A 24,765-nucleotide genomic window follows, 5' to 3' on the forward strand; every position below is an offset into this window, starting at 1 on the left:
GCGTCCCATTGACGTTTCTGCACGTGCCATACTAGGCAAACCGACAATCTTATTTATTCTCCTACCAAATGTGCTGTACGTGTCTACTACTGTTATACAGGAAATACAAGGTGATTCATACGTAACATACTTTTTTATCAAGATATGAAAGTCAAGTGAGTTCCTTTATTGTAATGAGAAAATTTTAATCTTGTGGTTGAAGAAAGAATTGAACTTTGAATAGAAAACTATAAAGGGTATATCGAAGAAAACTAATAGTTATTGAGATATTCTGTATAAATGATTTTTACCTAATACCCAAAATGTACTCTGTTGACGCGTGAGCAAGTTAGAGAATTGGTTGAAAGCAGACCTTTCGGTGGATGCTCACTTCACACGCAGAATTAACGGCGAATGAATAGTTGAAGGGGTGGATAGTGACGATAACTATGGATTTGGTTGACTAAAACAACTGTATTTTTGTAACGAATATGAGGGACACTAACAGAACTTATACTGAAGACGGCGAGTGAGAAGTAGTGTACAATATTTCGGACGGCGCGTTAGAAGAGAGATGTTATCGCTTTGCCGATTTTCGAGAGTCTGTCTTTTCTAGTCTGCATACGAGCCGAGCGTTTGCGGGTGGTTGCTTTCTCGAAGTCTGATTGGTGGAATATCCGTTTTTGGAAGACGCTCCTTGGTCGCAGTGTGGAATTGACGGACTATGTGCGTTTTAAAAATCGTGTAGATGCGCGAGTGTTTCTGTGTTCTGTCTGCTTAAGATGCGCGGATGATTCTGAGGGTTCTGAATGCTTCAGATGCGCGGATGATTCTGCTGTCGCTGTTCCGAGGTCCGCTCTCTCGTTAACTCGTGTAACGAGGAAATTCGTAGGCATAGGCCCAATTTTGGGGGAAAAAGCACCCCATTCGTCACTTAGGCTGTAGGAGGAGGGTCTTCTTCTCGTGGTGGAAGTGGAAGCTCCTCCTCAGCCGAAAATGGGAAATCTCGAAAAATGCGCGTTTCAAGGACCTCGGAACAGCGCGTCTGTTTTTCGGCCTGAGTGGCCTTCGAAATTTATGGCCTGCGTGGCCCGCGTGCTGGCTGGCCCAAGTGGCCCGAACGTGGTTTATTACCCCCTTGGTCTGAGTACGCTCACGAAACCAAGGGGATGCGATCTTAGGCTCGAACCCGAGCGTGTCTCGATAGACACAACCCAGGTGCCCTTGTGAAATATGACCTGTGAGGCCTGGCGATGCGACGCAAGGACTGCGTTTCCTTGGCCGCTGCGTGCTACGGACAACGGCCCGTTGTAGTCCGAATTCGGGACCCTCGCGTACCTCGCGATCGGTACTCGAAACGAGAGTCTAACGAATTGACTTTATGGCCACTTTTCCAATGCTGTCAGCTTAAATCCTCGAGTGCACGTTTTCGACACTTCGAGGACTAAGCATTCTTCTAAGTAAACGAAGGACAGCAAATAATCGGAAAAGGGCCTCGGAAAAATACGTGAAATCGAACATGCTCCCCCCGTTGAATGATACAGTCATTCAAGAATATAACATGATATAATGCGAGTAATAGTACAAACGAAATGTGTGGATTATATGATGCGAAGTTGAAACGCAAAAAGTACTGTGAATATAACGCGAGTAAAATTAAGAATAAGACGCGACTTGAAAAATAAAGAAGATACGCGTCTAAAACTAAACATACAATGTACGAAACTGATATGTAACGAAATATGCGAATCATATAATGCGAAGTTGGAACGTAAGTAGTGTGAATATAATGCGAGTAAAATTAATAGTAAGGCGCAACTTAAATTAAAAACGATACGCGTGTAGAACTAGATAAATAATGTGCGCAACTAATATAAATGAAACCTTATCTGATAAGAAAGGGTAAGTGTGACAATTTTAGTCTAACGGAAGTGGTGCAATTTGCTTTACATTCCGCTTATAAATGCCGTTAATGGTTTTAACGGAGACTGCGCGAGTGATGCCGTCCCTGCCAGGATGAATTTCCTCGACTCGTCCTAGACTCCAGCTCATCGGTGGTAGATGGTCATCTTTGAGGACCACGATCGTCCCCACCTGGATGCTGTGCTCGCCCCTGGTCCATTTTGCGCGTACATTAAGATGGTGGATGTATTCCTTTGACCACCTAATCCAGAAGTCTTGTTTGACTTTCTGAATGTGTTGCCATTTTGACAACCGATTGGTCGAGGTTTCGGTGAAATCGACCTCTGGCAGACTTGTCAACGCGGAACCAATCAATAAATGGCCAGGAGTAAGAGCTGAGGGATCATTGGGATCGGAAGACAACGGTGTTAACGGACGGGAATTCAGGATTGCCTCGATTTCCGTTACAAAAGTGTTAAATTGTTCGAGCGTAAACAGTTCCTCGCCCACTACGCGTTTGAGATGATGTTTAAAAGATTTAACCGCAGCTTCCCAGAGTCCGCCGAAATGAGGAGAGAGTGCGGGTATGAAATGCCAAGTAATGTTTTTATCCGTTAGAAAGCGTCTAGCCTTTTCATCCTCTTGCAGAACTCTGAGAAGCTCGATTATCTCATTATTGGCACCGACAAAATTTGTACCATTATCGGAATATACATTTTTGCAAATTCCGCGCCGTGCGATAAATCTTTTAAAAGCTGCTAAAAATGCTTCCGTGGTCATATCACCAACCACCTCAAGGTGTACTGCCTTGGATGAAAAACAAATAAAGACTGCGACGTATATCTTTATTCGGGTGCGGTTTCGGTACTGACGTTCCTTTATATAAAAAGGGCCGCAATAATCGACGCCTGTGTTGATAAATGGTCGATTTTCTGTGACTCGATGTGTGGGAAGATTGCCCATTATGTACTTGGTGGTAGGTGGGTTGACCCGGAAACATTTGACACAGTTGCGAATTATTTTGCGTGTTGTGTTTTTACCATCAATCGGCCAATACGATTGACGGACGTTGTACAATGTTGCGGTTAAACCAGAATGCATATTATTAACGTGAGCGTCGCGTATGATTAATTCTGTTATGAAATTATTCTTCGGCAAAAGAATCGGATGCTTCTGGTTGAAATTGAGATTTGAATTTTGGAGGCGACCTCCTACGCGTAAAAGCCCATTCTCATCAAGAAACGGAGTTAAACAAAGTAATTTACTTTTGGTACTCAATGCGTGTCCGGATTTGAGATCATTCAATTCTTCTCGAAATGCTGTTTCTTGCGTCAATTTAATGATCTTATTATTTGCGCGATTAATTTCTGATACAGTAATTGGACCGTGACAACGGCCTTTAGGTAAAAATCGTAAGCAATATGAGATTATCCTACGAAGTCGCCTGATGCATGAACATCGTTCAAGAATTTCCTGTGCGTTTATGACTGTAGAAGTAAAACATGTGATTTTGCGTAATTCTGGTATTGCATTGGGTACTTCGACACACGATTCCGGCCATAATGATTCATCGTATGCAAGCCATTCTGGTCCGAATTGCCAGAAATTATTTTTGATCAATTCCCGAGCTGTGATACCCCGAGATAATAAGTCTGCGGGGTTGTCACCAGATCTGACGTGTCGCCATGCCTTAATGTTTGTTTTATTTTGGATTTCCGCGACGCGATTCGCGACAAAGGTTTTAAGTGTGTTCGGAGATCGCAACAGCCAATGCAACACGATCGTGGAGTCGGTCCAAAAAATCGTTTTTAAATGCGTGTGATTAATTGCGTCTTTTACTGCACAATACAAGTTCGCGAGCAAAGTGGCACCGCAAAGTTCTAAACGTGCGAGGCTAACGGTTTTTAATGGCGCAACTCGTGATTTTGCGCAAAGAAGACTTGATTTTATATTTCCGGATTTATCTATTGTGCGTATGTAAATACTAGCCCCGTACGCGCGTTCGCTGGCGTCACAGAAGCCATGCAATTCGATTGTTCTGACTGAACTCTGCGCGACGTGTCGTTTAAATGTTACAGTTGTGAGTGATTTTAATTGAGTTTGGTATGTGGACCATTCCTGTTGTATGGCCATGGGCAATGACTCATCCCAATCTACCTTAAGTTGCCAGAGTTGCTGCATAAGAATTTTTGCAACAACTATTACTGGCCCAAGGAGACCCAAAGGATCGAAAATTTTCGCGATGGTAGATAAGATTGTGCGTTTTGTGTGTGTTTCGTTATTGTTAACATTCACTGAATAACTAAATGAATCTGTGTGCGGATTCCATGACACTCCCAAGGTTTTGACTGTTTCGTCACCGAAAAACTTGGGATGTACTTGCTCTTCAGAGAGATCTGATAAAAGACGAGGATCATTTGATACCCATTGGCGGATATTTAATCCTCCTCGTTTGAGTAAACAAATGATCTCGTTTCGTAATTTTTGCGCGTCTTTGTATGTGGCGGCTCCGGTCAAGAGATCATCTACATAGATGTCCCGTTTAATGACTTCGGAAGCCGCGCCGTAATTGTGTGATTCATCGATTGCTAATTGCTGAAGGCATCGCGTGGCTAAGTATGGAGCAGAGGATAGTCCGAATGTAATTGTTTTCAATTCGTAAGTTGCGATTTCGTTTTGTTCGTTCCTCCATAAAATTCTTTGGTACGCGCGGTCTTCTGGACGTACTAGAAACTGTCTGTACATTTTCTCTATGTCGCCAGTCAGAACAAACGAATGCATGCGGAACCGAAGAAGTAAACAAAAAATATCGTCCTGTATGGTTGGACCAGTCAGAAGTGCGTTATTTAACGAGTATCCGGTGGTCGATTTGGCCGATCCATCGAAGACCACTCGAACCTTCGTCGTTGTGCTTGTCGGCTTTATTACCGCGTGATGTGGCAGGTAGAATCCGTCCGAAATGTCAGGTGTTTCTACCTGACTCATGTGACCCAATGACAGATATTCGTTGATTACTTTTGTATATTCGGCTCGTAAATCTGAGTTGTGTGTAAGTTTTCGTTCCAGCGATAGGAATCGATTTAATGCGCGCGTACGGGATTCGCCTAGATTTGGTTTGTATTGATTAAACGGAAGCGCGACGACGTATCTTCCGGTTTTGTTGCGTGAAAATGTGCGTTTAAAATGTGCCTCGCATTCCTCTTCCTCCGGTGTGAGATGAGGATGCGACGGACCTTCTTCGATTTGCCAGAATTTGGTTAGATCGAAGTTGACATTATTTACTAATGTAGTGCGTGTGTTTCTTGCCAGGTGAATAGGAGCACTCCCCCCGATGATCCATCCTAACTGCGTTTTTTGGAGGATCAAATCGGAATTATCTCGCGTTGATAATTTAACCTGACCAATGCTGAGACACGATATCGTCGGTCCCGTACCAATCAGCATGTCGATTGGAGCCGGCCGATGGAAATGCGGATCTGCTAATTTTATGTTATGCGGAATTTGAATTTTTGTCCTATCAATTTGACAATCGGGTAAATGACTGGCAATTCTAGGTATTATGAAAAAACTGAGTGTGCGATTAAAATTTGTTATCCGAGAGACAATTTTCAATTTGACAATCCGATTCGTTACAGTGTTTAAATCGTTCAAAGCTTCGATGGTTACACTTTGTTCGTGCGTTTGTAGGTTTAATTTTTTCGCTAAATCGGACGTGATGAAGTTTGCGTTGGAGCAAGTGTCTAATAAGGTTCTACATTCGATTGGTTTTTTGTCTTTGTCTATTGCGTGAACTATGGCCGTAGCCATCAAACCGTGTGTTGAACCGTCTGTGATAAGCGAAGTGATGTGATTGTTTAATTGATGTGTAATATCGAAGCGAGTAACTAGTCATGGATCGGTGTTTTCTGTTGACGTGGTGTCATCGCGAGATTCTAATTTTGGTCTGTCGGATTTCCGATCCAAATGCAAATGTGTGTTATGCGGTAGGTTGCATTTTTTGCATCTGCCACCGCGACATGTATTGTGCGAATGTCCCGGTTTTAGGCAATTGTAGCATAAATTTGACTTGCGAACTAACTCAATGCGTTTTTCTACAGATGCATCTAAAAACGATTTACATTGAAATGCTGCGTGCGATCCCGATTTACAGATCCCACACGTTGGGAATTGTATTGCGGTGTTGAAAACCCGCCGGACTGATCTTGGCGAAGGCGGTGGCGAATTACGTTTAGGTGGATTGTATTTTGCGCGATTATTGTTAGAGTGTGATTTTTGATGTGTGTTTTCTTGTCTCTGGTGATTATTGTACGATACGGTTTCATAATCCTTGCATTGATGTGATGCCATATGCAAGAACTTGAAAATATCATCAATTTTGGGCACTTCGGTATCGGATAACGTGCGTTCCCACGTTTTCCGCGTTTCCTTGCCCATACGCGAAATGAGGATGCTAGTTAGAAGATCATTCGCGATATCTTCCTTTTTCCGTCCTAACGCTTCGAGTGATCGAATGTGAAGTTGCATGTAGTTTGCAAGATCACGAATTGATTCTGATGAATCGTTTGACATCGCGGGTGTGTCGCGTAAAAGAGCCGCGTGTCGAAGTACCAATGCGCGTTTATTGTCGTAAATTTCGGTTAAGTGCTTCCAAGCGGCTTCGTAGTTTTCATCACTTATCGTGAATGCGCCGATTGCGATTTCGGCCCTTCCCGATAAGGATAACTTCAAGTAATTTAATTTTTGTATATTGCTTAACCCGGTATGTGTGTGAATCATTGTTTGAAACGCGTCCTTAAATGTTACCCAGTGTTCAATTCGCCCGTCGAATTTTGGTAAATCTATCTTTGGCAAATTGACCCGAATAATCTTTGATTCGTCGTGATTGTTTTCAGAAAGCGTGATTTTTGTGTTTGTCGCGAAAGATTCTTGTAATTGAATCGCTGACGCAATGGCGGTGTCATAATTCTCGGTTACCTGTTCTCGTTGCCTATCTAATTCCTCATAATCATCGGACAGCATTGCAAGCTCGTCTTGATGCTGATTGAATTTAGAAAATAGATCTCTTAACCGGCCGATTCTTTCGCGAAGTTTTATGCGTTCTAACGGAGAATCTTTATAACACGCAACAAAGTTGTTCAGGACGGTGATTTGGCCTTTGAAAAATCTACACTTATTGCGTAATGAACCGATTTGTTCGTTTTTGTCGATCGTTTGTTTGCTTGAGGACGCCATTTCGTGAAATCGAGACAGAAAGGAAGTACGATATAAGAAAGGATTTGATTGTGTGCGAATTTGACAAGCCTACCTTGCCGATGACTTCTTTCGCTGTCTCGTTCCTGGTTCCTTGATCCTGGAGAATCAGCAGGCTGGAACTCAGGTCCCCAGTGTTTGTTGATCTCCCGGAAGATGTGTCGCCAACAACAGTACTGGGATGCTGTGAACGCCTCCGGTCCGCTTGCTGCCAGGAGGACGTTGGTTCCCCGATGTTACTGATGTGGCTTCCCCGAAGAGATGGAGATCGTCAAGGCTGACAAATCTCGTGAATGTCCGTTTTACACACACTCCACTAGATCACTGATCCGGCTCGAAGGACCATGAAATGTTTTGTGTCGGTTTGTTTAATAAATGCGAGTTTTGTTGACAATGTTCGTTTATTTTTAAACAATACACGGCACTATCACCTGCCGAATTAACTTTAGGTGATTGGTTAAATTAGGAACAGTGGTCGCAGTGTGGAATTGACGGACTATGTGCGTTTTAAAAATCGTGTAGATGCGCGAGTGTTTCTGTGTTCTGTCTGCTTAAGATGCGCGGATGATTCTGAGGGTTCTGAATGCTTCAGATGCGCGGATGATTCTGCTGTCGCTGTTCCGAGGTCCGCTCTCTCGTTAACTCGTGTAACGAGGAAATTCGTAGGCATAGGCCCAATTTTGGGGGAAAAAGCACCCCATTCGTCACTTAGGCTGTAGGAGGAGGGTCTTCTTCTCGTGGTGGAAGTGGAAGCTCCTCCTCAGCCGAAAATGGGAAATCTCGAAAAATGCGCGTTTCAAGGACCTCGGAACAGCGCGTCTGTTTTTCGGCCTGAGTGGCCTTCGAAATTTATGGCCTGCGTGGCCCGCGTGCTGGCTGGCCCAAGTGGCCCGAACGTGGTTTATTACCCCCTTGGTCTGAGTACGCTCACGAAACCAAGGGGATGCGATCTTAGGCTCGAACCCGAGCGTGTCTCGATAGACACAACCCAGGTGCCCTTGTGAAATATGACCTGTGAGGCCTGGCGATGCGACGCAAGGACTGCGTTTCCTTGGCCGCTGCGTGCTACGGACAACGGCCCGTTGTAGTCCGAATTCGGGACCCTCGCGTACCTCGCGATCGGTACTCGAAACGAGAGTCTAACGAATTGACTTTATGGCCACTTTTCCAATGCTGTCAGCTTAAATCCTCGAGTGCACGTTTTCGACACTTCGAGGACTAAGCATTCTTCTAAGTAAACGAAGGACAGCAAATAATCGGAAAAGGGCCTCGGAAAAATACGTGAAATCGAACACTCCTTGTGGGGGCGGACTAACGCTGGGAATTCCCCGGTTCCTCAGCGCAGGTAGTCGACGGTTACGGCAATGACAATTTTGAATGTTCCGAAGTTTATTGCGACGTCATAAAATGCCCAACCGTTTTTTCGCCAGACGCATTTCCGAAGGTGGCACAAATTACGGTTTTTATGACGTTGTACTAGTAATTGTATTGCACCCCTGGTTATTTTAACTGCGAAGTTTGGGCCACGCTACCCAAAGGCATCCTGCAAAGGTATGTTGCACGGCGAGGCAGGCTATACGATATTTTATTGTTTTTTGTCGGTGTATAATTTAATGGTCACTGTTGTTACGCAGTAACATACTCCATTACAATTAATGCATTTGCGTCATCCATTGAAAAGTGCAAGCAATACATTTTGAAATATTACTTCAGATGTAGTATAAATGAATAACTTTTAAAGAGCACCTTCTTCTGCACAATTAACTCACGTAGCAATAATTTCAAACCGAATGTCTCACAATTGTTACAGAAAATAAGATACACTGTAAATAATCAGGTAAGGACGGTGTCTTCAATCGTTACATGGATTTTACATTTGCAAGTTTCTGATTTATTATTGCAGATTGTTATCTGATTAACTATTAGCTTTTTACCTTATAAGTCGCTTGAATACTTTCTTCGGGAACATCTCAAAAAACGAAGTTAATTGCGAGATTAATGCTATATATAACTCATGGAATCCTCCAACGTGGATTACTTCCATTTAGCGATCGATTACCCAAATGTTTCATTGATTGCAATGGAGAACAAAGTTTAAGCATTACTTGCATTAAAAGTCATTTATAGAAAATATCTCAATAACTAGTAGTTTTTCACCGATACACCCTTGTAGTTTTCCTTTTTTTTAAATTCAATTCTCTCTTCAATGACAAGATTCAAAGTTACTCATTAGAAAAGCTAATTATCACATTATATGCTACTTTAAAAAAATAGTTGTAACGAAAGTTGTGCGATTTCAAAAGTAATACCAAATAGTTTACATGTAATTTAGGTGTCACATTTACTTGAATCATCCTGTATATCAACGCGAAGATCGCTAAATTTAAGACTAATATTAAATCGTACAAAAATATTTGATCTTAGAAGACTGTTCTACATATATTATAGCAAAATTGTACTCTCACCCCCTCTTTCAATCTTCTCTCCCCCGCCCCTCTGTCCTATATTATAATATACATTTCACTTTTGCTTTTGTCTTACAATGTAAGACTTACATTACGGTATACACGACTTTCTTACGCGTTTTTTAATTCACTTCACTGAAATTTTATAGTACTAAACTGTTATAGCATCACAACACAATTTGTTTTGAATTTTCTTCTGTACCTAATAACATTTCACAGATTAACAGTCAATTACTTTTATAATTTCTCGAAGCAATATTTCTTGCAGCAACTTAGTCGTGTCAACTTTGAATAGGGCACTGCTTAAATTTTTGCATTTTAACTCTTTTTGGGGGACAATGCTTTGTCAAACAAACAATTATAAATGTAGTCAGCTCAGTTAGATTCATTTATATTAATTGATATAAGCTCTTAATAAATCGTATTTTCCTTAGTGGCTGACAATTAAAAAGCTTTCTACACATATATCGTTATACATATAAGACGAAGGAAATATATTTTTTAATGAAACTTAAATTCAAAATAAAAATCAAATAGAATTTCAGTCAAACATGCACCAATTTCTGTGAAATATTTTCGTAAAAACTATTTTGTATCAAAGTTGCTGTAAAATTACTTTGGTCACAAATCGTCACTTTGGCCTTTTCTTTTGAAAAATATGACATTGGAAATTGATCAATGTCATATGTTACATAATTGTGAACAAAATTCCCACAGTTAGGCCCATAGAAAGTTGAATATGTACATGTAATTAGTAACGTCACTTGTGAAAGTGTTATATGTGTTACGAGCCAGGGCCGCGAGCAGAGCGAAAGGCCGGCGAAGGGTTATTACCCCAGGAATATCGTTTCAATTTGTTAGGTAGGTACGCAAACAAACCTGGTGCGAAATCAGGGAGCCGCTAGGGTTATGTGAAATCAAGGGGCCTCTAGGGTTGGCGCGGCTGCTGCCGAATGTCGGGGGGCCGGATTTGAAAGTACGCCGCCTCTATGTGGAGGTGGTGTGGTCTATAGCCCTGTATGGGGCCCCCGTATGGCACCGCTCGCTCGAGGCCAGCACGCCCAGCCGCAAGCTCTTTGAAAGAGTGCGGCGGCGGCTGGCCTTGCGGGTCATACGGGGGTACCGCACCATCTCCACCGAGGCGGCGGGACTCCTCGCCGTGATTCCACCCTTCACTGTGGTGGCGGCGGAGCGGGCGAAGCTATACCACATCGCCCGCTCCTTCCGCCGCCCGACGGGGGTGGAACTCACGCGCGAGGAGGAGTTGGAGCTCGAGGGCCAGAATCGCCAGGCCCGGACGGAAAGTTTATCGGAGTGGAGGGCGCTGCTAACGCCCTCCTGCCCATATTTTATATAGGGTGCAGGAGGCGGGGAAGGTTGACCTTCCGCCTCACGCAGGTGCTCTCCGGCCATGGCTGTTTTGGAGAGTACCTGCACACGATGGGGCGGGAGCCGACCGCGCAGTGCTACCACTGCGGCGAAAATGTGGACACGGCGCGGCATACTCTGGAGGAATGCCCAGCTTGGGCCGAGCCGCGCCGTGTCCTGAGAGCCGCGGTGGGCGGGTGGGACCTCGCGCTGCCGGCCGTGGTCGACCACATGGTCGGTGGCGTGGGGTCGTGGAAGGCGGTGGCCTCCTTCTGCGAGGAAGTGATGAAGCAGAAGGAGGCCGCCGAGCGGGCCCGGTAACGGGACCCGGGCTCCGCGAGGAGGGTGTGGGCGCGGGGTCGACCCCCGCTCCGACGTGTGCCCCCCAGGAGGGGGGCGGCGATGGCTGGAAGGGCGCGGGGGTCTCCCCCGCGTCAATGTGTGCCCCCGGTGGTGGGGGACGGAGTGGGGTTGGCGCGGGGAGTTTCCCCGCGCCCTGTTATGCCCCCACAATTGGGGGCGGTGAATTTGGGGGTTCGGGGGTTGAGCTGACCCCGGCCCCCGGGGGGGAGCATAGCTCCCCCCGTGACAGGACGACACCCCCCGGGTTAATTTCCCGGTTTGGGGGGGTGTCGGTCCGTCCCTCCCGTTAGCGGAGGGGGATTCGTGGGGGGATTTGGGTGAGGAAGGGTCGGGGCGTGCCGGATCGCGCCTCCGACGGCCCTTCCTTCCGGTGGCGGCGTCTTCTTGCCTTGGCCGGGGCTGGTTCCTTCGGGATACCGGCTCCGAGCGGGGCACGAAGACTCCGGGAGCTGTGGGTGGACCGAGCTGGGGCTCGGGAAGCCCAATCCGAAGGCTCCAGGGATGGGGACACCGGGCGGGTCCCTCCGCCCGGGGTCTTATAGCGTAGGCAGTGAGGGAGGTTAACCCCTCCCCCGGGGCATGATGATAGCTGGGAGGTGACCTGTTGAGTACTCGCGTGATCCAGGCACCTCCCGTGTAGCTTAGGTGGGCGTGAGGTTTTAGTAGGTAGTCCCCGGGGGTCCGTCCTCCGGGGAGAATCCCACATAACCCCGGCTTCCCCCAGGGAGTCGGGGTATGTATAAAACATTTCCTCACGATAAAAAAAAAAGGGGGCCTCTAGGAATGGAGTCAAACGCAGACAAACACGGTGCGAAACCGTGGAGCTGCTAGGAGCAGAGTTGGGCAAAATATTTATCTAAATAAAAATTTCGAATAACGAATAAAAGATAAAAATATTTTTATTCGTTATTCGAAGGTTCGAATAAAAAATGTATCTTTATTCGACGAGTATCGGATAAATTCTTTTATTCGACGAGAATTTATCCGACGAATAAAGATAATTTTTTTATTCTCCAAATCCCCTCCATTCGCTCGTCACAATTTTATGAGGATATGTTGAAAAATCTAAAAGTTTAAACTTTCATTCGTGCGCGATTCTCCATCCGCTTACATTGTGTGCCGTTTGGCAGTCGCTGGGTCTTCGACGTTCGGCGCTCGTCGGTCCTCGTCGGCCGTCGTCGCCGTTTATTCGTCGAGCTGGCAAAAGTTATCCGAAGATTTATTCGAAGCCTTCGAATAAATCTACGGATAAAAATGCTAAATACAGTCCAATTTGTACCGTGTTTAGTGTCATTTTAATCAGAAGAATGCCACGAATTAGTTGGCGCAAGTCCCATAAAAAAATCATGAAAAACAATGAAGTTTTGCAATTGGATTGGTAGTTGTTTCACACCGATATCTCGCGACTCTGCGAGCTCGGAACTTCAAAGACCAGCGACCGACCAACAGCCTACAATGTAAGCAGATGGAGAATCGTGCATTATTGGCAATTTATGCTTGTATGTTTTTAATCAGAACAATATTGATAAGACGAACGAGTTGTAGAGCTTGTTCCGATCGAAATGAGTCCAAACACGACATCATTTGGACTGTCTTTAATGAGATTGTAATTTTTATCGTAACATTACGTATCAGTGAAACTTGTTCGATTACACTCGAATTTGACCTCATTTTCATCAGGAAAATCCCCTCCATTCGCTCGTCACAATTTTATGAGGATATGTTGAAAAATCTAAAAGTTTAAACTTTCATTCGTGCGCGATTCTCCATCCGCTTACATTGTATGTCGTCTGTCGTCGCTGGGTCTTTGATGCTCGGCGCTCGGCAAAAGTTGTTCGAAGATTTATTCGAAGCCTTGGAACAAAAGATACAGATAAAAGATGAAAAAATTATTCGAAGTTCGAATAAATCCGCTTCGAATAAAAAAAATTATCTTTATTCGTCGGATAAAAGTATTTATCCGATACTCGTCGGATAAAGATACTTTTTTTATTCGAACCTTCGAATAACGAATAAAGATAAAGTATCTTTTATTCGAATCGTTATTTAAATAATTTTTTATCTAAATAATGCCCAACTCTGGCTAGGAGGTTATATAACAGCGCGGACGAACCAATGCGAAATTGGGGAGCCACTGGGAGCTTGGATGACTCACAGACGAACCTGATGCGAAATCAGGGAGCTGCTAGGATGATATAGTTTTCGTGGGTGAAGTATGGTATGGCGCGAACAAACCTGATGCGAAACCAGGGAGTCGCTAGGATAGTTAGTAGGTTAGTAGGCTCGTAAGTAGTATAATTTAATTGATACAATCCCAGCGGTAAGATTGTATCATGTGGGAACGTTCAATCATTAGATTAGGATGTTGAACAATAATTAAGGGTTTATAGATTGCACGATTTACCAAACAACACGAATATATTCTGATTTGAATGTGTATTACAAGTGTTGGTGTCGTAAGTGAATGTATAATAAAGGTAGTTTTACCCAAGATGGTCGGTGTTGGCGCACTGGTAATGCGGGGTCTAAGAGCAATTACCGAATACTGAAATATTAAACAGACTATCAGGGTCTATTGATACGAAAGGAAACTTTAACCCGATCTCACTGGAACTGGCTCTTACGAACTCGATTTGACGTGACACTGCACGTTGCTACACAATTACTGACCGAAGAGGATGAAAATGAACGGGTTTATGGTATATACCCTAAAAATGAAAGGGAGTATGTGTTTTTAAACTAGAGTCGCATACTCGTATTTGTCATTTCCAACAAATTGAAAGTTTGCAGCTGGATCTCTATTTATATGGTTAAACAAAGGGTTAGCCAGGATATTTCCTATCAAAGACTATCTTGACAGATTCCAACAGGGAATCTTCTCAAGATTTCCATATTAGGAAATCGTACGGTACTGTTACTGAATCATACTTCGTGTCGGCTGCGTCCAGCCGGATCATAATCATCCCTTCTATAAACAAAGGGGTCGGTTGAGACGTTTTTCGTTCTCAGGAAAGAGATTCGAAAAATTCTAATCGAAATAAACGCGGACAATATGATGACAACTCAAATCTTCTACATTTGTTAAATTCTAATTCGATACAGTAGATTCTAATTCTTCTCAAATACAATATTCCTTAGTGTCAAAAATATCCTTATATAATAAGCGATTTTAGTAATTTAGCCATATTATAATAGAGCAGTCTCGTACTATGTATTCTGCAGAGCATTGAAAACAAAAAGTATTTATTTTCTTCGCTTCTAACAGACGTCGAATTGATAACGAAACGCCCATAAGGGTATTAGGAAATTACTTATTGAGGTTAACCAGAGAAAAATGAAGTCAAGTAGCAGTGTCAGTCATCTTTCAATAATAGTCAGTTTAATAATAACATGTCAACTCACCGTCGAATCTATATTTTTATATAAAATATTAATAATATTATTTCAATATAATTTGGTTTGTCATTCTTTCCTCGCAATCAATGGTCTTATTATTGTCTTATTATTAGACTACTCATACATGTTCTCATAAAAAGTAACCGGGGCAATAGTTACGCTTTCCTGAAGAAAATAAGTAAAAATCGACCTTATTCAAACTGACATTATCTTTTACAAGGTTTTTTCAAAAGGTCAACAAAACTAAATCGGAGAATGGTCTTGTTATTTTTCTTTCTCTTGTTAGCAATAGTAAGTACGCATGTGGAACGCATCATAAAGTATGGTATAAAATAGACTTATAAAAATTTGCCATTCAGACATTCTGAAAGACTGTGGAAATGAAAATTTTCTGTAATAAATGGATTATAAAAATCTATAAAAAACTACAAATTTTAAAAATATTTTACACTATTGTATAATTAAAAAAATGTACATTTTATTTATTATATAGCTAATAAGACTAATTTACAGTTAACGCTATTGATCTAAAAATACAAGAATTGTTTGGTATGTGTGGTAGTTTGGGTGTTAAGTAAGGATTCACCCAATACAACGATAACCATTTATTAACAAAACAAAACTCAACAACGTAACAAGAACAAAGAAAACGGAATAACAATGAAACAAAAACTTCGGATAGACGACTACGAACAACTGACAACAACTGACGACAACTGACGACGAATGATGACTACTGACCCTGTCATCCGTCAGAATCCGCGCTTTTATCTATTCCCCGTGCCTCCAGGAATTTCCTTTGAACAAGGAAACTTCTGGAGTGGGGATGTCGCTTCCTGTACGTGCCCCTTAGAGAAAGTTCGTGTCCTTGCACCGAACATCCGTGTCCTGGCGAAAGTCAAGGGTTGGCGGCCAAATGTGCACGCCAAGGAAAAACCCCGAACCTGGTCGCCAAATGTGCACCCCAGGTAGGAACAGACTTCCGGCGACAAAGTGTGCGCTCGGGAAAAGCTTGGGCCTGGCGACCAAGTGCGTCCAAGGTCTCAGCCCGCGGACGACGCTCCTACCTCGGTCCGATCAACCCTTCTCCAAGGGGTCCGCCACAATTGTTTCTTTGCTTTGGTATTGTAGGTACAGTCGCGTCGGTATTTAAGTTGACGCTTATTGTGAAGGAGTATTATTATAATTCGCGCCTTGATTCGACAGTCATCTGACGTGAGCTCCTGAGTGAAGGAGGGGCTAGATGCGTGCGCAAACAAACAATAGACAACTCTATAATATGGCGATTGTTAACGCGGAACGTGCAGAGCACGTGTTGGTGTAATCGAATGTAATCGTTAAGATAATAAATGCACACGTTAAAATATATCTACACGCATGAACTCTAACACTTATATTTTTAGAAAATTGAAGATAAAAGCGTGTAATAAAAGTAAATAACATGAATTTGTAACAAAAATATATTTATTTCGACGTTATAAATTCAACAGAAACAGTAGTTTTATTTTGTATCAAAACAATAATAAATTAATGACTTTTTATATAATATTATGTTTAACTATACAACAATAATAAATACTGAAGTAATTAATACGAGATTTGCTAACCCTTCGCTTTTATTACTTCTAATAAGCGATTGGGCATACTCTGCATTAATTTTTCTAATGTTTCAACAGTAATCTGATTCCACTTGTTTTTTAAAGCTGCGGTGAACTTTGATTTTACATATCGCCCATTTTTTGGAATATGGCGCTTTATATCTCATCCCATACATGTTCTATGGAATTTAAATCCGGGCTCTGAGGTGGCCATGAGAGAACAGAAATATTTATTTTCTACTAAAAATTCCTTTAAAAAAATGTAGGCTTTCTCAACTCCGAATTTGTCAATAGATTTAAATAAATTCTCCCTTAGTAATTTTATGTATTTTACAGCAAGTCTCCCATCAATTATTGTCAAATTTCCAACTTGGTTGTCGTTGAAACAGCCCCATATCATTATGCTACCACCACCATGTTTAAAACACACTTTCTCCACTTATTCGAATTCAATTCGAATTTGGATTCATCACTCGACATTATGGATTTACACTAGAAATGTAAGGTCTTTTTCGAGATATCCGTCCATATAAATTATGCTCATGTATGCTGACTTAATCTCCGTAATTGATATTGGCAATGACAGATTTTCTTTTATTTGTTTTGCACTAATAAACGGATTTTTTTTTACTTCTCTACCCGTTCTGATCGAATTTTCAGATTTACCTTTACAGATTTAGCAACACACATTTTTCGAACACCTTCTTTGGATATTCCAAACTCTATTGCTACATGTTGCAAATTTTTTCCTTCCATTCTTCGATTGTTTTGTATTCTCTTATATTCCGCCAATTCTCTAGTTTTACGCATGCTACAAGTAACAACTATTTATAAATATGAATATTATATGTTAAAACCATTTTATATGTTAGCGCCAATATGTTTCGGGCCCAATCAGGGACGGCTACCGATACTTGGTAAGCACGGCGACCTCTGAGAGTCGGCCGACGCTTTGAAATAGGTGACAGAGACACCGATCCCTAATTGCCGATTGCCGGCGCTACCGTTGACGCGACGTCATCGGTGACGTGTCGGATGAAGAACCAATCGAGATGATTTCGGGGCGGATCTGGCCACGGAGTGGGGAAGGCAAGCATGCCTTCCGGTAAGAGGACTGTGAGACCGCTCAGCACTTACCCCAGAACCGCTGGACGATACGGGTTTCGATAGAACTCTTTGACATATACGCTATCAAGTATATTATTATTAAAAAGTAATTATACATCATGAATTTTGATTGGAAAATAAAAAAATTACTTGTTGCAACTTACTTCCCGGCTGGTAAAATATGGACAAGAATTTCAAATATTTGTAATTACTACACTTACTGCGATCCTTTCGCTTCAAAACATTGAATTCGACCGCGTTAACTTAAATACGATTTTGGGAAGATAAAATACAATAATTACTTATTTCAAAGCTCTTTACTTTCTTACTTTTTCGTTATAATCTATAACATTTATTATAATCTCTAATCGAGTTTTTAATGCTTCAGAGAGCTAATTGAAATCCTTCAAAAGGTCTTCTTGATGCGCAAATCGCTATTTGCCAGCCCACAGTATCGCAGACAATGAAATTGAGTACAAGAAATTGCGCGCTCTTGAGTCGTGTCAATCTCTTGAGTTTCTTCCCTTATAGAGATTGCAACGAAAATGACTTTCCGCTGTATCTCGAAGGAAACTTTTTTTGAAATTGTCCCATGTGTTCCTAAGACCAATCAATATCCGCACTTCCCTCGGAAAAGTAATAGAGATAAAGTGCAGATTGTTGTGACTTTTATCGTGATGAACAAAGACATGCTCGCTTTATCTTCATTCTAGACGGAAAGAAGATTTCTTGCAGGCTCTCTCACGAGAGATACGTACAGTTTCGAATTACAGTATCGAATTAGCTGTTCAGTCAGTTAGCGGTAGTCAATTTCTTCGAAGCTATAATGTTGCAAAATACATATTATTATCCTCAGTAATATTGTTACCATTTTTCATTCGTACAATGGAACAATAATGTCATATACATAACATAATGTCATATAATAACAATGCAAAATTTTAAATTTCATTTTCTCCTGCATGCTTAGATTATATAAAAAAATTGTAGTTACCTTTTTCACTTTATCCACTGTTTAAACATTTAAACCGTTCTGTACTAATAAGATGATATTAAACTATATCACCTTATTCAGTTATACATAGTGTTCCTTCTCGAGAATTTCTCGAGAAATTTTATAATGGATTGTTTCTCATTTCTCGAGAAATTCCAGTATTTCTCGAGAAATTTAAATCTAGGAAAATTCTTAAGAATCTCATTTATTTTATAACATACTTTCCGAAATTAATTTTAGTAAAGTTCTAAAGTTCTAAAGTTCATTGAAATCTGGAGGGAGGACCCTAATCGACAAGTTCACCTAGGATTATTCTGTGCGTAAATGCTATGTTGTGTAAATAATCTTCTTTCGTATCTAATCTACTTTCGTTCCATCGATTTGTTCCATCCATTATATCTATAGCTGCATCCGTTATGCCGGGTCCACACTGCTGTTCACCGGCTGCAGTGTGGGCATTTTAGCGAACAGTGTTCTACAATATTCTACATAGTGGATTTCGGGACAAATTTAATAACTCCGAAACTAATACATTTTCGATCCAAGACCCTTAACACTTTTTTAAAGATCATATGAAGATCAGATGATTTTTCAAAAAGAAAAAAATTAAAAAAGTATAAATAATTTCAGTTTTTTATTGAATAAAGAAATTACTTGTTTCGATATTATAAACAAATACATTAAACTTGTGCAGGAATCAGTCGTTGCTAAAAATAATAAAGTTACTAATAATCTCTGACAGAAATCGCTACTCGAAAATTCGTATTCTTCTTTGATATTTTCGGTCGAATTATATTGAGTACTTTTTCACAGTCCTCATATGACATTCTCGCAAAATCTCTGAATTCTGTTTATTTTTAAATAAATCATTTGTTAAACATATTTCACCAGACACGCGTTTTTTTCGAAAATTTCTTTTTACCAGCATTGTCCTGGAACTGCTAGCGAACAGCTATCAAACAGCTTAGCTGGCGAGCTGCTCGCGAGCTGCTTGCCTACAGCAATCTGGACACGATTCAGTTTCTGTTGGCGAACAGTTCGCGAACAGTTCTACTCAGTGTGGACCCGACATTACGAATATCGCAAATCCTCCATCTATTTATGTTTTATCATCATTTGTGACCAACCTCATTGACTTCAGCCTGTGGAGAAATTGGAGAAGCCAAAATTTATGCAATGTCATAGAATGTTTGTATAGTAGTTGATTTGATATCGAATGGCCGCTTTGCCAACGGATGACATGGACGAAAGGGAAATGGGCTACAGGACCGGTCTCATCGAGAATGCCGGGGGCAAGAAAAAGAATAACAAAGGAGGTTGGAAAGGACTGACCGGTTTTAATAAATCGGTTGGTAACAACCGTCCAGACTCGTATTCGAGAAACTGTGGCCAACAAGTAAACGACCAGCTGTTCGCGGTTGGTGAACAGTCCAACCTCTTTTCCTACTTTTGTTCTTTAGCTTCGTCTTCGTCTTCTACCTCGTCTTCGTGACATAAACGCTACATTCCCACCCTAGAGTTCGATCACCTCGAAAGTGATTCTCAAATTCTGATACGGAACAAGCACGGTATTAAACAATTGATTTTTTAACGTGACAGTTATCTACAGTACATTTCCGATGTAGGTCCCTACAAGCCTCGCGTTTACCGGTCCCTAGAACTACCCACATCACCGCGGGGTGTATCCCGTGAGAAGCCAAGAAGCTCGAGAGCCGCCTCGCTGCCGCCGAGGAGTGTAACATAACAAGGGTCGGGTATATCGGTGTGAGACCAGAACACCACTACTAATCTAATAACAAAACTTCTTCATTTTTAATTATTTTTTTTTATAGGACTTCCACCAACATATTAGTAGCATTTTTCTAATGAAAATGATACCAAATATGATATAATTCCGACGATATTCACGTGTGTAATGAACGATTAAAGTTTCGCGTAGGAAAGAAGGACAGCGTATGGGAAAAACAGAGACGCGGAGAGTCGAAGCGTTCGGGAAAGATGAAAGACTGACGTGAGCTCAGGCCTTTAAATCAGAACTAAAACTTTTTTATTATTAATTATTTTTTACGAGACTTTCACCAATATATTTGTGGAATTTTTTTGATTAAAATGATACCAAATATGCTAAAATTCCGATAATATTTAAACTAATTTTCCGTTAATATAATTGTAGTGGAAAGCAACTTTCATCGCCCATTACACAGGTAAGTATCATCGGAATTATATCAAAGGTTTCATTTTAATCAGAACAATGCCACGAATATGTTCGTGAAAGTCTCATAAAAAATAATGAAAAATAAAGAAGTTTTGTAATTGGATTAGTAGTGGTCTTCTGGTCGCACACCGATATACCCTATCGTGTTATGTTACACTCTTCGGTGGCGACGGCTTTCGAGCTTCACTGTCCGTTTCTACGTGCAACATTGTATCACAGAAAGACATTTCTCATTCTTCGTGTCCCTATCCGTTTGTATGTCACTTGTTTCGGCCACGTAGACGCGAGGGTCATTTACGTTTTCAGCATGCACTGTGTACATATTTCAAATGCAACGTTCAGCAAGAACCATTGATTTCGTCTAAATGTTCCTAGCCAGAACCGCGCAAGGGACTTATACCGCGAATTCACTGTGTGTAAAAAGTAATGGTCTTCCGTCCTAAGGGTGAATCTACATGTTAGCGCCAATATGTTTCGGGCCCAATCAGGGACGGCTGCCGATGCTTTGAGCAGCGACCTCTGAGAGTCGGCCGATGCTTTGACCGGCGACCTCTGAGAGTCGGCTGATGCCTTGAGCGGCGACCTCTGAGAGTCGGCTGATGCCTTGAGCGGCGACCTCTGAGAGTCGGCCGACGCTTTGAAATAGGTGACAGAGACACCGATCCCTAATTGCCGATTGCCGACGCTACCGTTGACGCGACGTCATCGGTGACGTGTCGGATGAAGAACCAATCGAGATGATTTCGGTGCGGATCTGGCCACGGAGTGGGAAAGGCAAGCATGCCTTCCGGTAAGAGGACTGTGGGAGACCGCTCAGCACTTACCCCAGAACCGCTGGACGATACGGGTTTCGATAGACCTCTTTGACATACACCTCTGGATCGGTGGACATTTCTAAAAGGAGCTTGTCGCAAAATTGACTACAACAAAGAAAATTGTTGCTAAAGGTTTTTTTACATCAACACCTTCTACTCATCAAGAAAATAAAAAGCTTGAAAGGAACCATATGTCGCGAACAAATAGTTATTGAGATATAAGCTGTTATAGTTTCTGCAAAATTTGATTGTGTGGAGTTAAGATATTTAAAGGGACATTCGTCGCTAGACCCGTACGAAATCATTGTCACCCTGCCCATTCGGGTCATAAATTTGGAGTTACGAACTATGAAAGAAAACCTTATGTCCAATGTTATATATACAAACACTAATCCTACATTGTAAAATTCTAATATAAAGTATACTTACAAATTTTTCAGAATTAGAGCTAAAACCTTTGCCCGGGTATGTGAGATACCCAGGTAGAGCAAAATTACCCGAAGTGCAATTATTACATTATTGTATTACTTACTTGCTGTACATTAGAATTACAGAAGTGCAACTATGTCTGTGTTCACAGACAGAACAATCACAAAATTAAATATCGCACTAAACTTGAAAGGACAGAACATCAGTGGGTATTAATGAATAATATAATCACCGTTTTAAAACTACTAAATCTAGCTACTACAGCATTATGTTCTGAGAATAAAGTAACCATTTCTTTGATGCTTCCCATTGTTCCTAGTGATAGTAAATCAGAATTAAAAATGTATGTTCAAGATACTGAAATAAATCATAACTTATGTCCAATAGAATGGTGGAAAACAAGAGAAGGAAAATATCCAAGGTTAGCAAAAATCACTAAAACATATTTATGTATGTATGTATACCGGCAACATCGACCAGCTCTGAGCGAATATTTTCCACAGCTGGCAATATGTATCGTTAATTCGAAACGTACGAGCCTGTTACCCGAAAATGTAGACTTGATGGTATTTTTACATAAAAATAAAAACACCTAATTTGATAATTGAATAATTGACTTCTTAATTATTTGCCTTAAAACACACAAATTGCTTTGTAAACATTAAGAAAATCTACTGTCAACTATTTTATGTAATAATAATAAAAATTATCTCATATACTCGGGTATCGTTAAAAAAACTAAGATCGTTAAAGAAAATAAGTAATCGTAATATGTCTTCTGCTTCTTGCAATTGATGCAAACAATTTTTATCTTGCATAAAGATCCGGTAATGTTTGTACCCGGGTAATGTTTGCTTACCCGAATAACCGGATTCCCGGGCGATGTTTGCTTACCCGAATAACCGGGTATCTCATAAGTAACAGCTCTATTCAGAATCATCTGTTCCTTCGTCGGATTCACAGCAAATTATTATTTACTCACGCGAATACGACCGAATAATTGTGCTTTCCTTCCGCGCTCAATGTGGGTACACTTCCCGACACACTTTCTCACATATGACTACTTTATTTCTAACCACTTCAAATGCGTTTTAAATCTCGTCTTTAACATCGTCTATTTACGAATGTAAACTTGAAAGAATCGAATGTCTGAACTCGCAAGTATCGGTATTGCCAGATGATTCTCGAAAAATCAATATCTCCTTGGAAACGATTTCTTTTGTTTCAGTCGATCAGCATTGATCGAATACATTGTATGCTGCGAGAGCAGAGTTTTCGCGCTGAAATCCCATTAAAATCGTAGTATTATTTTGATCGTGATCGAAGTAACTTCTTCTCCTTCGCTGTCAGGATTTCATAAGGTGTGTTGTGTAGAGTTTAATGATTATGTGGAAGTGTGGTGTCTTGTGCTTTGAAAATAGGCTCCGAAAGACAGGCAACATTATTCGGACGTATTCGCGGGAGGAAATACATAATAGTATACTGTGGATCCGACGGAGGAAGAGAAGATTCTGCAAAATTTGCAAGTATACTTTACATTAATATTTTATAATCAACGATGAGTATTCATATATATAACATTGGACATAAGGTTTTCTCTCATACTTTGCAACTTCAAAATGATCCGAATGGGCAAGGAGACAATGACTTGGTACGGGCCTAGCGACGAATGTCCCTTTAAATATCGTTTCTCTCGAGGCACGTACAAGAATATGTTCTGTCTCGTCGACACGGTCAGGTGGACTGTCGTAGTAGGCTTTTGTCTATAGGTATAACTCCACACAATCAAATTTTGCAAAAACTTTAACAGCTTATATCTCAATAACTATTTGTTTGTGACATATGGTTCCTTTCAAACTTTTTGTCTTCTCGATGAGTACATACAAGGTGTTGATGTCAAAAAAACTTTACCAACATTGTTTTTATAAAAAATTTTGTTTTAAACAATTTTGCGGCAAGTTTCTTTTATAATGTCCACCGATCCAGAAGTGCAAATTCACTCCTAGGACTGATGACCATTACTTTTTATACACACTGTACAATATCTTAAATATGAAATATTTGAATGCAACGTATAGATTGTACACTATGTACATATAATCTACAATTACTTTTGTTAGCCAACCAATGGATATCATAAAAATAAAATATCGTATTATTATAAACAAATATCTTAAAGTGTTAAGGTACAGGATTTTAAACGATAGGTACTTGTTGTACTCTTGTATCTACATGACATTTTAATGATAATAAACATATGGTAGTTTCTTGTTTAGGTGCCTATTAAAACATATTTCAAATAAGTAGTATAATATTATGCGTTGGAACAATTATAGTATGCTTCCACAATGATATTAGTTGTCAATGATTATTATTGTCTAGGCTTTTGTCTTTGATTTCATCCAATTACTTTCTAGTAAATTATACATTTGCCATGATTATCCACGACCTTTTGGCGTCCCTTCTGTTAATTTTTAAGTTCTCTCTTGTAGACGTAGGTATATTGGCTAAGGTGTAAAATCTGTGGTTGTAATGAAAACCGCCGCATGTCACATGACTCCTACAGTGAGTGTAAAAAGTATTCGTACACCTCTTGTAGGCTTAAAAAACCATGTATTTCTCTATGTAATTGCACACATGTTTATAAAACGAAACATAATTGTAATTGTTATTTATTTTAACTACATACAGTCATATAAATATACTTGAGAAAGTTTAACGTTAACGAGAAAAATTAGAAACTATGAGAAGTGTCTCTAAATTGGCGCGCAAAAAGTATTCGTACAGGTACTAGAATGTACTTGAAAGACATCCGATTGTTTATATTATGGTTTAGCGGGACCCGACAAATAATCAGACAGGGTCTTTGATGCACAGTCTAGTG

At 40.9% G+C, this 24,765-nt stretch overlaps 1 protein-coding gene across 5 annotated transcripts in view; it reads right to left on the minus strand.

Annotated features, from left to right (window-relative positions):
• LOC143356642 (uncharacterized) overlaps window positions 1-24,765 on the minus strand; it is a 281,650-nt gene that overhangs the window by 96,746 nt on the left and 160,139 nt on the right. The window lies entirely within an intron of this gene.

This window comes from Halictus rubicundus, chromosome 8, assembly GCF_050948215.1.
Source record: "Halictus rubicundus isolate RS-2024b chromosome 8, iyHalRubi1_principal, whole genome shotgun sequence".
Taxonomy (NCBI): domain Eukaryota; kingdom Metazoa; phylum Arthropoda; class Insecta; order Hymenoptera; family Halictidae; genus Halictus; species Halictus rubicundus.